The following is a 17,500-nucleotide window of genomic DNA, read 5'->3' as shown; positions in this document are numbered from 1 at the left end:
TCAGTCAAAAACATATTTATTATTCGGAAAATAGAGGTGAAAGTAATAAATGCACGGAGTTACAGAGAAATATTTCCTTCTGGTCAGAGGAGAAGAGTTAGCAAAATGTATGAAGATATTTTGATTGTAAAGAAACAGAGGATTAAAAGAACTATTACGTGTGCCAAGGTCAGGTGTATTTTCCGCCACATGACACGTTAACCTCGAAAATTTGCAAAGTGTGTGTGCCCATTTTTGTAAGTAACTAATGTTCTAAAAGGAGTGTGTACTAAAAATTCACATCGAAGCAGTTATCAAAAAAAAAATGAGCTTATTCATACAATATAGAGAAATTTTGTACAACAATCCAAATTTTTTTTTTTTTTTTTATTACATTTTCACCCCAAACAAGGCAAATTGCCACTTTGGTGTAGGGGGCTACTATCAGGGGCAACAACTACTGGGGTACTATGTAGGGATTTGGGCAGCAAGGTGTCGGTTCACGTTACACTTGAACTTCTGCACGTCAGTACTGTTGGGGAAGCAGGGACCTGGAATGGAATTCCAGAGTCTTGCGGTTCTGGGGAAGAAACTATTGGAGTAAAAAGATATTTTACATCTAGGGACCTCTACAGTGTGGGGGTGGGATCTAGTAGCCTGTCGGGTTTGTCGAGGGTGCTCGCGTCGTGGGGGCACAAGTTATTGCAGTTCATCAGAGCATTCACCACTAAAATACTTGTAGAACAGGCAGAGGGATGCAACATTTCGTCGATGGGAAAGAGGCTGAAGCTTAGATGCCAGTTCAGGGCCTATCAGATTTGCGACTCTCTTTTGAACCTTTCAAGGAGCGAGAGACTAGTAGCAGGTGCACCAGCCCAGATGTGGCAGCAATACTCAATACATGGGCGAATGGTGGCCTTATAGAGGTACAGGATACTTTCGGGTGTTAGTAGTTTTCTAGCACGGTAGAGAGAGCCTACCTTTCTTGCAGCGGCCCTGGCAATGCCTTCAATGTAATTATTCCAACTCATGTTTCCTGTGAACGTTAGGCCAAGGAGTTTGAAAGATGGACTCTCAGATAAAGGGTCGTTGGCCATTGCTATTGGTGGTAGAGAGGGTTTCTTGTAATTATTGAATGAAACTAGTTTAGTCTTGGCAGCATTGAACGCGACCAACCACTTTTGTCTCCATTCCACTACAGATTGGAGGTCTTCCTCTAGTGTTTCTGCCATTTCTTTAGAAATGTGTTCATTCGTCTTCCTGTCGTGTCTGCCATAGAGTGTAGTGTCATCAGCATATATACCCATCTCAGAGGCAATGTTGTCGGGGAGGTCATTTATGAATATCAGGAACAATAGAGGTCCAAGGATAGAACCCTGGGGCACTCCCGCATTTATATCATATTGTTTAGATGTGCGACCGTCGAGGACTACCTGGATTTTTCTCTTATCTAAGAAGGATTTAATTATGTTAAGTATTCTACCAGTGATACCGTAAGATCTAATCTTCCTGAGGAGACCCTCATGCCATACCCTGTCAAAAGCCTTAGATATATCTAGAGCTACCGCTCTGCCTTCCCCCGCTTTGTCCAGTGATTGGTATATACGTTCAGAGATCACGGTGAGGATGTCTGCTGTGGAACGGGCTTGTCTAAATCCATATTGTTTGTCAGTCAGTAGTTTAGCATCTGTAAGATGATGGACTAGAGCATGGTTAATTATGGTCTCAAATATTTTGGCAAAAAGTGGGAGGAGGCTAATGGGGCGATAATTTGATGGGTCTGTCTTTTCGCCAGAATTCTTGAATACTGGTACAACAGAAGCAGTTTTCCAACAGCCCGGAAAGCAAGCTTCATTAAGACATTTGTTGTAGAGTTTGGAGAGAACTGGAGCTACTTCGGCTGAGCACTTTTTTAATAGCACAGCTGGGATAAGATCGGGTCCACATGCTTTTGAGGTGTCAAGGTTTTTTATGATAGCATGCACCTGAGCAGGGGTGGTTTTCAGATCGTCTAGTGTGGCGTCTGTCCGCATAGGAAAGTCAGGTAGGGGGTGGTTGGAAGGGTCCAGTGTGGAGTTTGAGGCAAACCGACTGGCAAGCATGTTAGCCTTGTCGGTTGCTGATTGCAATGTATTTACATATCAAAGTATTCAAATATGTTAATCATATGTATAATGCATGCCCTCTTTGATATAGTCTTCATTTAACTTACACATACGTTATAACCATAGTCTGCTCCTCCGTATATCTACATAGATGAATATTCGTTTATTACATTCACGTGTATTACTCGAGTGAACGAGTGTGGAGCTTTAAAAAACGCATTTCTCTTCGATTCGAACATTTTCAAATTATAAATCTAAATTAAAGGAAAATAGTAAAAAAAAAAATCAATTTCAGTTGATCGATGGAAATTTTATTTTCCCAGAAAAAAGAAACAAAAGAAAGATGTCACGTTTGATGTGTTAGCTTTCGACACTTTTCGCATCGAGACTTCTGAGTAAGACTGAATTGATGCTGATAAGCATCAGACTAAAAAAGAAATATAATAGAACCAAATAATTGGAAATGATCGAGACATTGATGAAAGTGGTGAACTGGTTGGTGAGAAGGTAGAGACTGAAGTCATTAAATAAGATGGGGAGAAAAAAGACGGTTAGAAAGAAGAATAATGCATCGAACATCAACGACAACATTTTGGATGACAAACGTAAATATTCGTTTATACAAGAGATTTATATGTTATGAGATGCGTAGTTGTATATCAGTCGGGGAGTTAGCGAGTATATGCTAATACACATACTGCAGAGCCTCTTTAAGTACTATGCCCATGATAATTTGCGTATTTGCCCATTAAATCATATCGAATACACAATAAGTAAATGTTAAAATAGACGTATTTGTAAAAGAATGCTGAGAAACAGATGAGTAGTATGTTATGACATCTAAAATTAAATTGCAAGAGTTGCGAATAAGAATCAGATTGTTCATATGAAACAAATATAACATTACGCAAATACAAGTGAGCAAAATACTACACTGATAATAGTAGTAGATTGAGCTATAAACGGTAAGACAACGGCGCAAATACATAGATAGTTATAATAAAGAGGATACTACAGTTGCAGACTTTGTTCAAAGTAAATGTGGAGATGGGCTCAGATGCCATTATTTATTGGAGAAATCTATGTGGCGTGTTTTATATAAAAGCCAGAAGCCGAAGTTTATAAAAGTGTATAAAGCGAAAATTTCTGACAGATTATATTGCCCGATTTTTTTAAGAAGAATAATTTAAGGGTCCATTTTAATACAACCATAAGTGCAATAAGTCTCCGCTATTTTCGTTCAAATTAGAAATATTGTTAAGTTATCACCAGCTATAGATAAAAAGCATCCATGATTTTTAAATGCCATGTAAAAGCAGAGGCTAAGAGAAAATTATCGACCAATAAATACGGTTTAGAGTTTGATAAACGAATGGTGAAGCATTTCCGGCAACTCCTGCAGCTGCGATGGCTCCCATCATATTAGCTGGATATCCGTCGAACCTTGTCTGCAAAGCAGAACGAGGGGCCCTGGTCACTAGGTCTCCTTATCACCTACTCAGGTCTGAATCTGGTGAACCAATTCCAACTTCGATGTGTATAGTCACAGCAAATACTATAGCGAACCAGAATATTTTGGACATGATATAAGGGATATAGAAAAGAGGTGGATCATTAGTTACAACTAAATTAAATGTGATTCAAAGGAAGGAGAACATAAATAAACGAAGTAAATAAAGAAATATCAGTTAGTAGGAATAAAAGTTATGTGAGCGTACGTAATCCTTGCAACACAGTGCGTACTTACTTTTCTAATATATATCATGTTTTTTTTTCATTTCACACGCATGTTTTTTTTATTAGCATAATGCATGCGTTCGTAGTAGAATAGGATAAAAATACCCATAAGAAGAACTCCGTTGTAGATAAAAAAGAAAAAATATATAATTACTGCAAACATTTCGCATGTTCAATCTGATTCTTATTGTACGATCAGCTGGTATTACATGAAAAAAAAATGAGTTCAATGAAGTTAAAGGTTGATCCTAGTTCCGTAAACAAACAAAGAATCTCATACAGAGAACCTTCAAATGGTGGGTGTTTTGCTCTTCAGAATGTACTCATTGTTCGTATGACCTTTTAGCAGATTCAGTTTAATGCGTTACATGATTACGCAGTTCATCGCACTCAAAGGCTGAAAAACACAGTCAATATAGAAGGAGTTTCATCTTCAGGAAATCAACAATTTTATTTTACAAACTATAATTTGTAAACGCCGTGCTTTAAGCGTTTACTTATTCTAAAGAAACCAAGAAACGCGTTGAATACCTAACCTACTTTAATACACGGCGATATACCTATTTACATTGTGTTCGGTATTTTAGAACTACATTGCGAAATGTTTTGCATAATAGTGATATTGTACATATATCAACGATCAAGCCCTTGTATAATCATGACAATCAGCGTTTGGGGCCACAAGTATGTTGAACGGTATTAGTGTGCATTGATGCCCTAAAAGATACTCGGACACAGAGACTCATATTTAGTTTATCCTGAATTACATATTTATCAGTATTTTACATGATACATCCAGATCGTCATGTGCTGAAAAGAACACTGTCTTCATTAAAATCGAAAATATTTACGACCGGGCAACCTCTTCCTCCTAGTATTCTCAAAACTTTCGTAACTTGCATTAGTTCTTATAAAATGACACCACCAGATATGCGTAAATAAATTTAATAGTTTTAACAGTTCCAGTAGGAATTGAATTGACAAATATATTATATGAATATATATATATATATATATATATATATATATATATATATATATATATATATATATATATATATATATATATATATATATCAAACTTATTTTTCTTGATAGCGGATATTTTTCTGGCAGAAAAAACTTATAAAACGCCGCAAATATTAGTTTGTTCACATTTCGATGAAAATAGTGTATATTGTATTTTTAGTGGAAGAACTAACTCAAATGAGATATCATAAATACTAAGAAAATAAAATATAATGCTACAAAGAGCGATACAAATAATATAACCCCATTGTAAGACACCATCCTTAATTTACTACCCCAGGCCAGCAGCCCTTGGGAATTTCTTCTTTTCTGCAATGTTTTCTTTCGAATGTCTCCTTTTCTCATAGCGTTTCGCAGATTATTCTTTGATGAAAACAAGCTGCACGTCGAAATTATTATTATATATTATCTTAATGATATTCGAAATCGTATGTTTTTCAAACAAACGTCATTCTCATATTTTTGTTCAGATGTTACAGATTGGCCTTTTAAAAGACAAATTTCGCAAATTTATATTTTTAAGCAGTTTGTTCATCAAAAATGGTATTTCACTTATTAAAGGCGTAAATAATCAAGACATACACAGATTAGTTTTACGAGTCCATCGTGTTACTCTTAAAAGTTTAAATTTGTGTTAAGTTATAAGTAATTCAAAATAAATGCCGCACAAAATATGAACCTTTAAAATCTCTACTGTTACCTAAAAGAATTTTTTTTGCGAGTATAAACTCAAAAACGGCTAGCCCCAGTTTTATAAAATTGTACATAAAGGCGCGTTTTGTGCTTGGCAATGTTCTTGGATAGGTTTTTAATGAAATATTTTATGATAAAATCCATAATCGAAATAAACCGATGAATAAAGGAACAATTGATTTGGACCTAAATGCACACTTTAAACAGCTTAATAAGTGTTCTGCATTGCAATATAAACTACAATATATTGTGAACTACATAACTGCAGGGAAGTATATAGATTGTATTGAAAAATTGCAGTTTTCGCCGATACGTTTTTTTATGAATTGTAATAAGATTATTAGATTAATTTATGATTCCGCTTAATTCTATTTATTCATAGTTCCTACATTCTGGGTCATAGCATAGAATTAAAAAAAGACTGTTTACCACACACGCACACACACACATACACACATATATATGTATATTAGTGACACAGAGAGAGAAAATGAGGGAGATAAAGAGCAAGAGTGAGAGAGAAGTGAATAATTGTCTTCTTAATATATAAAATTTCAACAAAGTAAAACTGATATTAAGTATTTGGGATTGTAGGACACGTTCGATTTGTTTTTAACAGATAAAAAAGCTGTTAATTGGTTAAATTGGAAACAAAACAGTAGACCGTAGCAGGGTATGTCAAAAAAAGCCTTAGTCCATACATATGTAACGGCTTAATCTGGTGCGATAAACCCTTTGATATCGATTCTAGCGGATAGCATGCACGCCATATTTTTACAACTTTTTAGATCAATATTAAAGATGAAAAATACTCAAGAGAGAAGTAGTTCTATAATAGTGAATAAGAAATATGAATTAATGAAAATATAACATTTATGTACATTTTACTACCGCTCAACCCTGCTCATGCTAGTATTCTACTTATTTTGTTAATTTGGTTTAGTTCTTATGAAATGACACATCAGTACATATTGTTATTGTATAGCTATATATAATAATTTCAAATTATACTGACACACATTCTAGAAATTTGGAACTTTTTCCAGGTATCACATTTACATAGGGATTGACAGCATACACTACAGCGAATTTTATCATTTCATCAAATTTTTATTAATTTAATACGTAATTAACCTTAGTTCTAAAATTATGTTGCCCTGCGTATGAAAAAAAAAAACAAAGTTTGGACTCAACATATGGTGCCTATAGCTGAAATAGAATTATCCCATTAGTTAAGATACATTTGGGGCGATGCAGAAATTCTTGTTTGCGCATCTAGTACTACTAGCTAAATTCAATGGAATATATTGTCTTACTAAAAGAAAATTTTTATGAAAAGTTGTTATCGTTTATTAATTTCCCTTTCCAGAACGCAATCATATTTCCTGACTCAAAATAATTAAAACTTTTTACTAAAAATGGCTATTAAGTTAAATATCATTTATTGTAAATATTTGAAAATATAACCTTTATCCAAATATACTAAATCATTAAAAACACAAAAAAGATTTATTTTGTAAAACAAACAGCCAAACCAAACTGCATAAAGAAATATTTATACATGTATAGAAATTAAAGCATTAAATTAGTCAGTAAACATTAGTGGATCCAGGATTACATATTTCGTGGAGGGTTTATATGCCGTAAACAAATAAATTCACTAAATTTTAATTACGACGATAATATATAAAAGGGTTCGTAATATAATTGAACTTATTGTTTGCATCTAAACGAGTCCACAGTAGGAGATAAGGATTATCTCCGGTAACAAGGTTGTCATTTTACAAAGAAACATTATGGATTGTAACATAAAGATTCAAAGTACCTGAAAGTGTACGGATGTAATATGAGGTGTAATATGTTGTTGAGCTTTCAGTGGAGTAAAATATATGCTGTAAATAATATTTACAATCATGTGGCAATACACCAAACTCATTAGCCATGAGCGAAATTCAAAATGCACCGTGTCTAAACCTCATTATGTATCAGCGATACGTTTATCTTCTCAATTAAAACATAATGTTACGTGAATATGTTATGTAATAAATTGCTTAATCGAAGTAATAAGAGACAGTGTTAAGAAAATCGCTCAGAGATGTCTTCTTGTGTAAAAATGTGTTTCGTTTAAGTCATTATGTTTTAACTAGCACATAAATCTGTAAACAATTATATATATATATATATATATATATATATATTTCATAAAAAATACATTTTTTTTTCATTTTTATTTATTTTATTTGTGGGTTGTTATCCTCACAGTGTTTCGGATCGCTATATTTCTGGCCTTCTGCAGATAGTTTTGCGCGACCGGATAAGAATGCTAAGTCTCTTAAAATACCCTCAATAATTACTGCCTTCCATATAAAATTACTCAATTTAAAGCATTCCAATAAAAGTAAGATATAAGGTTCTTCATTATGTGTAGATACAAAAAACACGGATGCAAATGCTTAGTTTTAATTAAAAGATGTATACATATAAAACAAGTAAAAATAAAAGTAGTGTGAGAGACAGCTGCATGTCCGTTGAATAACGTCAGAATAACAGTTTACTAGGGCGATATTTGGTATTACTACACTGGACAGTATTTTGAGCGCCCCACTCACTTAATCTGGATTGTCGACATGAACGCACCTGTTCTGCTTAAGGTATGCGAGACAGGAGATACATATAATCGTCTAAATACAGAGGTTATTTAATTAGTGTTTTTTTCTAAGGTAATCTTTGGGAATTAGATAAAACTCGACCTTTTCAACCAACATGGACGTTTTTAGGAACTAATGTTGTGATAATGACAAATTTCATAATTTTATTTGGATACAAGCGTTATTCATTATCATTGCAATATTTACGAATATCTACATATCAAATTATATAATATTTAATACAAAATGTTTTTCGACGTTGTAATATTAACAATAAATTCATCATTTATCCATTATATATATATATATATATATATATATATATTTGTAAAAAGTATGTGTCGTAAAAACAAAAATAGAGTGCTTAATATATTAGTAGAGCTAAATATGTGTTTTATTATTACAAGATCAAGTGTAATAATTAATGAGAAATTGTTTCAATATACATGAACAAATGTATCCGTCTATATTATCAGATTATTTAAAGTTAAATAAACATTGAAGGGAAAGATAAAAATTTTCGTGGCTACATATAGATATTCAAAAAAAGAGAGAGAACAGAAAGAAGGAAAACAAAGAGAATGAAAGAAAAAGGGGAAGGGAAATAAGGGAAAAGCAATAAAAAAATAAACTTTAAAATTTATGAAATTATAAAGATAAATCAAGCCAAGACAAGGGGAATAAAAATAAAAAAGGAAGGGCAATAGATAATCGAGCGTGCCTAAAATGTGCGTTGTATTCATTATAATGGCATGCACACTCGCAAAGCTGAAAGGGAGTTAAGAAATCAGCAATCGCCTACGGGGTATGACAGAAAGTACGAAAATTCGTCCAGTTCATCTTTGTAAACAAATGCGTGCAATATCGTTATATAAAATCTCTTGGTAAGGGAATCAGTTATTGATTTTGTTGAATATATTTCAGAATTTAAGTTAAATTTAGGGAAGAAACGGAAATAGATTAAACAAAGAAAATAAGAATGGATGCATTGTTTAGAAAAAATAATAAAGCGGGCGCTATAAAACGGGTTGAGTTAGCCTAGAATTTAGGTGCTGTGGAAATGATAAAGGATAGGAGTGGTAGAATATAAGGCAGTATAAAAACAGGTTGGGGGATAAATTTGGAGTGGAATTTCAAGGAAAGTCGGATTGTGTTGTCGTTATTGACCTTTAAAGTTTTAACGCGATAAGCTGAATAATTTTATTTTTAAAATGTTTGGAGTTATTAACTGATAATATTACGCAAAAATTTGGGTGGAATTACTAGTGGAGAATATAAAGCAGAGATATGAAGAAGCTAGGCACTTAGAAATGTATATATATATATATATATATATATATATATATATGTGTGTGTGTGTGTATGCGTGTATCAATATATATATATATATATATATATATATATATATATATATATATATATATATATATATATATAAACTAGCAAGACATATGATCAATTAATTTTTCAACCCATATTGTCATCAAAATGGTAAAATTACCCATTTACTTAATCGAATCGACTGATGGTCTGTTCTATTCGTACTGTTTATAACTTTATGTGCATATATATATATATATATATATATATATATATATATATATATATATAAACGTGTGAATATGTACCGTAATGGCTTTCTTTATAATAGGCTCCTTTTACTACCGTGGAGAAAAGTTGGTAGGGACCGCAGATGTGTATAATTCTTTTTAACTTCAACCCAATTTTTACCCTATTAACATTTATTTTTTTAATTTCAAATAAAAATAATATGTTTGACCCATGCCCAAGTAACTAAACATCAATAATTTTAAAAGTTTAGACACAAAATTGGGGAAGGAATTAGGTAAATTCAGCAAACGTCAACTCTTAACTCTGACCTCTCCGCAGCAAAATTTTCGCCCAAAAACCTATTAAAATGCTTGCTGCATGCCTGAATAACCTTTATGTAAAATTCAAACATTTTAGACAAAGAAATTGGGTTAATATTTTGCTATAGATCCAACGGTCAATTTATTTTTATCCTGGATCCGTTGGAAGTCATTTTTTTCGCCCAACACCGATTAAAAAGGTTGCTCTTTGTGTGAATACACTTTATGTAGAATTTAAAATGTTTAGACCAAAAATTAACTAAGTAATTTCGCAGAGGTCAATTTTTAATATCTTTGGCCCCAATTATGACTTCTTAGCATTTATGGCTTTGGCTAAAATAAAATTATAATATAAGATACATGTTCATGTATAATATTGCATACATGTCTATATCGAAATTTTCAAGTCTTTAGACCCAAAATTTGCGGAGGAGTCCTCAAAGGTCAAATCGTTTGACGTTGACACCTTAACAGCAACATTTCTGGTTGATAACCGATCAAAAATATTTTTCCAACTTTCAGTACTCGTTATGTCGAATTTGGAGGCTGAAGACTGAAAATTGACAGAGTTAATGTGTAGGGAATTTACACAGAGAAACTGTCAGTGAGACACACAGAGACTTTTTTCACTTTTATAGATATTAACTATTAACCTCAAACCAAAATTATTTGCGATTAATGTACTATTTTTCAACTCCAAATTTATTCACTATGAATTCCCTATTAATCCCCCCATATTGCTGTTAATATACTATTGTTCTGCAATTCAAATGCATTTGCTAATAATTCAATATTAAACTTAAAGCCAAAACTTTTGACTAATTATTTACTGTTACTCTAAACTCCAAATTTAATTACGCTTTATTCACTATTAATCTTACACCGGAAATTATTTGCTATTAATTTACTATTAGTCTCAACACCAACCTTATTTAATACTTGCATTTCCCCTGCTTCACTCGAACCCTTTATACTGTTCATAACTTGCACTTTGGGTGAATATACTCTTATCTAAAATGCCAAATGTTTAGACAAACAATTGTTCGAGTAATTTCCTTGAAACAGCAGAGGTTTTTTTTTTAATTTAACGACAATATTGACCCCTTAATATTTACTTATGTTTGACCCATGTCATAGTTACCTACACATAAAATTCCAAGTTTTTAGACCCAAAATTGGCGGAGGAGTTTTGTAGAATCTGCAAAGATCAACTATTTCAACTTATCCGTTTTGCCAGACAATCTTTGCCTCAAAACATATTTAAATGTTAGCCGTATATCTGAATATTCGTTATATAAAATGTCAAATGTTTAGGCCCAAAAGTGTGCTAGACACATGAAAGGTAGACTCTTTTAAACTTTGACCCCTTGGAAGCTCAAATTTTCGACTCAAACCTATTAAAAAGGCCTGCCTATCCCTGTATACACTTTATGTAAAATTTCAAATGTTTAGACTAGAAATTTTCTGAGTAATTTGGTAGAGACCGCACAGGTCATTTTTAAAACTTTGACCCCAATTTTGAACCCGTAAGATTTATTTTGATAGGCTCAAATCAAATTATTAAGTTAGACTCATGTGAAAGTAACCATACATTTACAATTTCAAGTGTTTAGACCAAAATAGAAGGAGGATTTTTGTAGAGCTTCAAAGGTAAAATCGATGAACTTTGACCCCTAGACCGCCAACGCGTTGTCCGAAAATTAAAACGATTTTCCCAAATTTCTATATCCCTTAGATTAAATCTCGAGTCTCTAGATCGAAAACTGACAGAGTTATTTAGTAGGGAAATGTACACAGACACGCTCCCATACATTTTCATTATATATATATATATATATATATAGATAGATACGTAGATAGATATAGGTATGCAGATATAATATGATTCCATCCTTTCTCACTATAAAATCATGTTATGCAGACCTATTTTTCTATTAAATAAGTAAATCTAGTCTTCATTACTCTATTCAACTACTACATAGGTTCCTATAACTTAAAAAACACATAATATAGCATATACACACACATTCTTACACATATCTATATATGGATGAAATAAGATTTGAAAACCCATCATCATTAGGAACTGTCTGATAAAATGCTAATCAACTTATGAGAGGTAAAATTGTAATCAACAAGAAATACAAGACGAAAATACGTATGTTATTTTGAAACGCTTTTCCTAGGTGTTCGTGCTGTAGACACAAAAAGAATTCTTCCTTCTGTCGTAATCGATTTTTATCAAGACTCGCCAGCTCAGTCCACCTAATTAAATATCGATTCGTCTACGTCCAAGATTAAGAACTAACAAAGAAAAGTAAATATTAGATTACCATAAACGACACTACCAAAGATTCAATAAGCAAAAAAAAAAAATGTAGGAAAAATAAAGACATAAATCTCGATTATATTTTTTTATATGTTTGGCAAAAACTTCACGGAATCGACAAGAAATTATGGAACAAAATTTACAAAAATAAAGAATTCTCTACTTCAATCATTCCCAGATTGCTTTCAATATTTGTGTTTAATAACATGTCAAATAATAATTATTCCCACGGACACCCAGTGTTGTTTTTGTGTTAACATTTATCTTATGTTTTATGCCATGAAAAATATAATTAATAAGTTTAATACAGGTTTCAGATAAATACATGTAGAAAAAAAATTAATTTCATATTTTAATTAGAGTGAAGAATCAAAAGTTACGATATTTTTCGTAACTAAAACCTTTACTATAATCTATATACGTTATCTAGAACCACCAGCCTGCTCATAATAATATCTAACCCAGGATGACTGATGGTATTACAAAATAGTGCAATACGAACATAATCCCTGATTAAGTTTTATAGCGATAAGATTTCATATGCATCGTATACATAATATAAAATAAATTTATGGACGAATACAAAATTACATGCATTCTCAAATTTTAGCAAACCACACTATCTAATTGTACTGATGAATAAAAAGAGGCGTGATTCAATTGATGTAAATACAGATTTCTCAAAATGTAACATGTCTATACATTAAACTACATAGCACATACGATACAAGTTCGTGCCTCTTTGTCTATTGACATATATCAATTTCAGATTTCAACAAAAAATCACTCTATAAACAAACATTAGCAAGATTAATTTATTATGACCACGTTCTAATCTTAACAGCAATATGAATATATATTTTGTGAAATTGATTACTAAGTCTTATAATAACATAAATGGACGGAAATTCGCTAATATATATATATATATATATATATATATATATATATATATATATATATATATATATATATATGTAATTTTTGGTTGGTTCGAAACTTATACAAATATATTTCAACATTAACAATTTATTTTAAATTTTCAGACAACCCATCTTTAGAGTCGAGGGATGTTTTTATGTTATTAAAATAAATTGACATCGCCAATTATTAATATATTAAATAAAATAAATATATTTTCGTAATCTGTTAGTTTGAACTTGTTTTGTTGATAGAACTGAACTTCCGGTCCGATTCATTTCACACCCACGAATGGAGGAAACTAACTAGAAGATTTCATTTTCTGTTTACTCGATAAGTAAACAAAAAAAATAATTCATTTGTTTATCTTCCAAATGTTTTAATTTAAACATTTTTTCTTTATTATATCAGGCAAAAAAAAAAGTTTGCCGCTTGCTTTTTGTAGTCAAAGTCGTTTGTTTTTTGTTTTTTGGATACAAGAAAATATGAACGTTTTATTATTATTAACACTATTGTTTGGTAAAAGTACAGTTTTTTTTTTCGAATACATTTTACGGATTGGTAAATTGCTTAAATAATATTTGGTGCTAATGCAGATAGTAGTCCGCGCTATATTTTAAATTGTATTTCCATGTTTAATTAAAGTTTTATTATATGTTTTTTTATTCAATTGTAAGATTAAAATACAGATTAGGTACAAAACACCCTCCCCTCCCCATGTTAAGAACGGCTATTTAAATAATAACGTTATTATTTAAGCACGTACCACTCTCTGCATGAGTACCGTGCTTCACCTAACAATTTAATAAACAAACCATGGTACTTATGCAGAGAAAGTACCGTGCTAAAATAATAACGCTATTTAGAAAGTCATTCTTAACATGGGGAGGGCGTTTTGTAACTATTCTAAACTTTCACCTAACAATTTAATAAACAAAAGATCGTACTTATGCAGAGAAGGTACTGTGCTGAAAACATGCTGTCAAAAAGCCATTCTTAACATGGGAAATGGAGGGTGTTCTGTAACTATTTTATACTTTCACCTAACAATTTAATAAAAAAATAGAACTATCGTTATTTAGAAATCTATTTTAAACATGAAGAGGTAGTTTTGCATCTATTCTATACTTTCACTTAACAGTTTAATAAACAAAAATAGATAGTACGTATGCATAGAAAATACCATGCTGAAATAATGTTATTTAGAAATACATTCTTAACATAGGGATGGTATTTTGTAACTATTCTGTCCTTTCACCTAACAATTTAAAAACAAAACATGGTACTTATGCAGAGAAGCTACCCTGCTGAAATAAAGACGTTATTATTTAGAATGCCATTCTTAACATGGGAATAAGAGTGTTTTGTAAATATTCTGGACTTTCATCTAACAATTAAATAAACAAAAATTAAAGTTAAGCAGACAAGGAACAGTACAGAAGCCTTAACATTATTTAGGAAGCCATTCTTAACATGGGGAGGGAGGATCAATGATTTCATTAGCACCAGAAATTGTTAGGTGAAATACAGAAAGGTTTCTACCAAGAAAACCATATGGTGGTTTGTCACTATTCCGTGCTTTCAACTAACAATTTATTAAAAAAAAAAAAAGGTAAATTTTCACATAAGGTCCACCTCCACAATTTTTAACATGGGTAGGTTGGGTATGTTTATTCTGAAAGCCGTTTTTAACATGGGGAGAATGGTGGTATTTATTCCAAAAGCCGCTTTTAAAATAGGAAAGACAGGTAAAAGGTTAAAACATGTGGTTAGGCATGGGTGTTGTTTATTCTGAAAGTCTTTCTTAATATGGGGAGGTTGGGAGATTTTCTTATTCAGCATAGTCGAAAATTGTGGAGGTGAACCTAATGTAAAAAAAATACCCACACCCAAAAAGATATTGTGAAATTTAAATTTAAGCGCGGTACTAAAAATAAAATTAGACCGAAAAAATACACCTTTGGGTTTGTACTGGCACAAAGACTTGAAAAAGTTGTCAACAAAAACAAATATATAGCAAGTAAAAATTTTCAAAGACAAGATAAGTTACTTTTCTACCTAATTGGATAATTTTTAGTGTTTTTGTTGGGTTTGTACTACTGTACATATAGATTCGAAAAAAATTGTCACAAAATAAATGTATAACAAATATTATCAAAGGCAAGATATGTTACTTAATTACCAAAATGGATATTTTTTTTTGTTTTTTAATGTAAAATGTTTATCTGGCAAAAAAAAAACAGAACGTTTACTGCTATATTTGAACATTACAAATGGCGGAAGACGGTGTTAGACACATTAGGTTTGGGAAAATGAATTAAAACTAAAAGAAGTATATAAAACACTTAAAAACCACCGAATATATGCATGCCTATGTCACGGTAACATATACTGAGTGAGCTTCTGACAGTATTTTGTATAGTTTTTTTATTTTTAACTCATTTTCCAAATCTTAACGTGATCAACTGCCACCATTTTTATTTTTTTCAAATATACAGATAAACACTACATGTTTTCGAACCTATTAACATTTTTACACTAAATAAAAACAATAAAATCTTATCCAGTTAGGTAGAAAAGTAACTTATCTTGCCTTTGATAGCATTTATTTGTTATATTTATTTTTCAACAACTTTTTCGTTTTTGTATTTAGTAATACAAACCCGTTATATTTACTATAGCGTTTAGTCAACTCGAAAAATAGTGTTTATCAGTGTATGTGAAAAATACAAATGGTGATGGGCACTGTTGATGATGTTATGTTTGAGAAATGATTTCAAACTAAAAAAAATATACAAAATACTATCAGAAACCCACCTTATATATCAGACTATGTCACAATAACATATAATCAGTAGGTGTCTGACATTGGTTTGTATAGTTTTTAACTGATTTTCCCAAACTTAACGTATGCAACAGAGCCCGCAACCATTCATCTTTTTTCAAATACATAGATAACCACTGAGTTTTTTGAGCCGATTAAACATTTTACATTAAATAAAAACACTAATACATTTTCCAGTTTGATAGAAACGTAATTTACCTTACCTTTGCTTTAATTCATTCGTTTTTGGACAACTTTTTCGAATCTGTGTATAGTAACACCCCCCTTACCCAAATATTAATTAAAAACTCACATTTTTAATACAATAAAAAAAAGAAAACTATTAAGCGTTTCAAAGTTTTAGCAACTTTCGGCTTAATCCACTGAATATTGGTCGAGTCCAAGCCATGATTGATGGTAACTCCCGAGGATCCGGATCCACTTCTGCAAGAGTACCATTTTTTTTTTCATTTCCGCCTTTTTTTTTTTGTTACTTTTGCTTTACTACGAATATAAGAAACATACATTATCTCCTTTTATTAGAATTTTCCATTACACGAAATTAAGCAACAGCAATGTGTGGCAGGGTACAACACGTATACACATAATCGTGTACGAGATTTTATATGGAACGTTATTTTACTTCGCCAGCTATAAGTAGACAAAAGAAGAAAACACTGATAACTTATGATTTCTGGACCTTGTTTTCATAATGTCACCACCACCACCACCAAAATAATAATAATAATAATAATAATAATAATAATAATAATAATAATAATAATAATAAAGTCTACGTAGTGGTCATCTTCTAAGTATATACTATTTACTAATCTCCAGAAAAAATAAATATTAATGTTCAAATCTCCAATGAGTTTGGACTGTAAGAAAATGCAATTGTTATATGTACAGACAAACCTACAACCACCCACTCACCCCAAGAACCTATACCCACTTCTCTTTCTATCTCTCGAACTAACTAACTATATATATATATATATATATATATATATATATATATATATAGTTATATATACATTATATATGTATATATATACATTATATATATATATATGTATATATATACATTATTTTGATATGTATATATATATATCTATACACTATATATATATGTATATATACATTATATAAATATATGTATATATACATTATATAGATACACACACATTATATATACACACATTATATATATATATACACATTATATATATATATATATATATATATATATATAATGTGCGAGTGTGTGTGTGTGTTTGTGTGTTTTATTGTTTTTTCACTCACGTGGACTCCTTGAAAGTCATATCCCCACTTGAATGTAAGCGGCCGTGAAAGATAAAAAC

The sequence above is a fragment of the Euprymna scolopes genome, chromosome 3 (genome assembly GCF_053919585.1).
Source record: "Euprymna scolopes isolate OS-2025 chromosome 3, ASM5391958v1, whole genome shotgun sequence".
In the NCBI taxonomy this organism is placed as follows: domain Eukaryota; kingdom Metazoa; phylum Mollusca; class Cephalopoda; order Sepiida; family Sepiolidae; genus Euprymna; species Euprymna scolopes.
The sequence above is the reverse complement of the archived record's forward strand: the minus strand, read 5'-3'. Positions refer to the sequence as shown.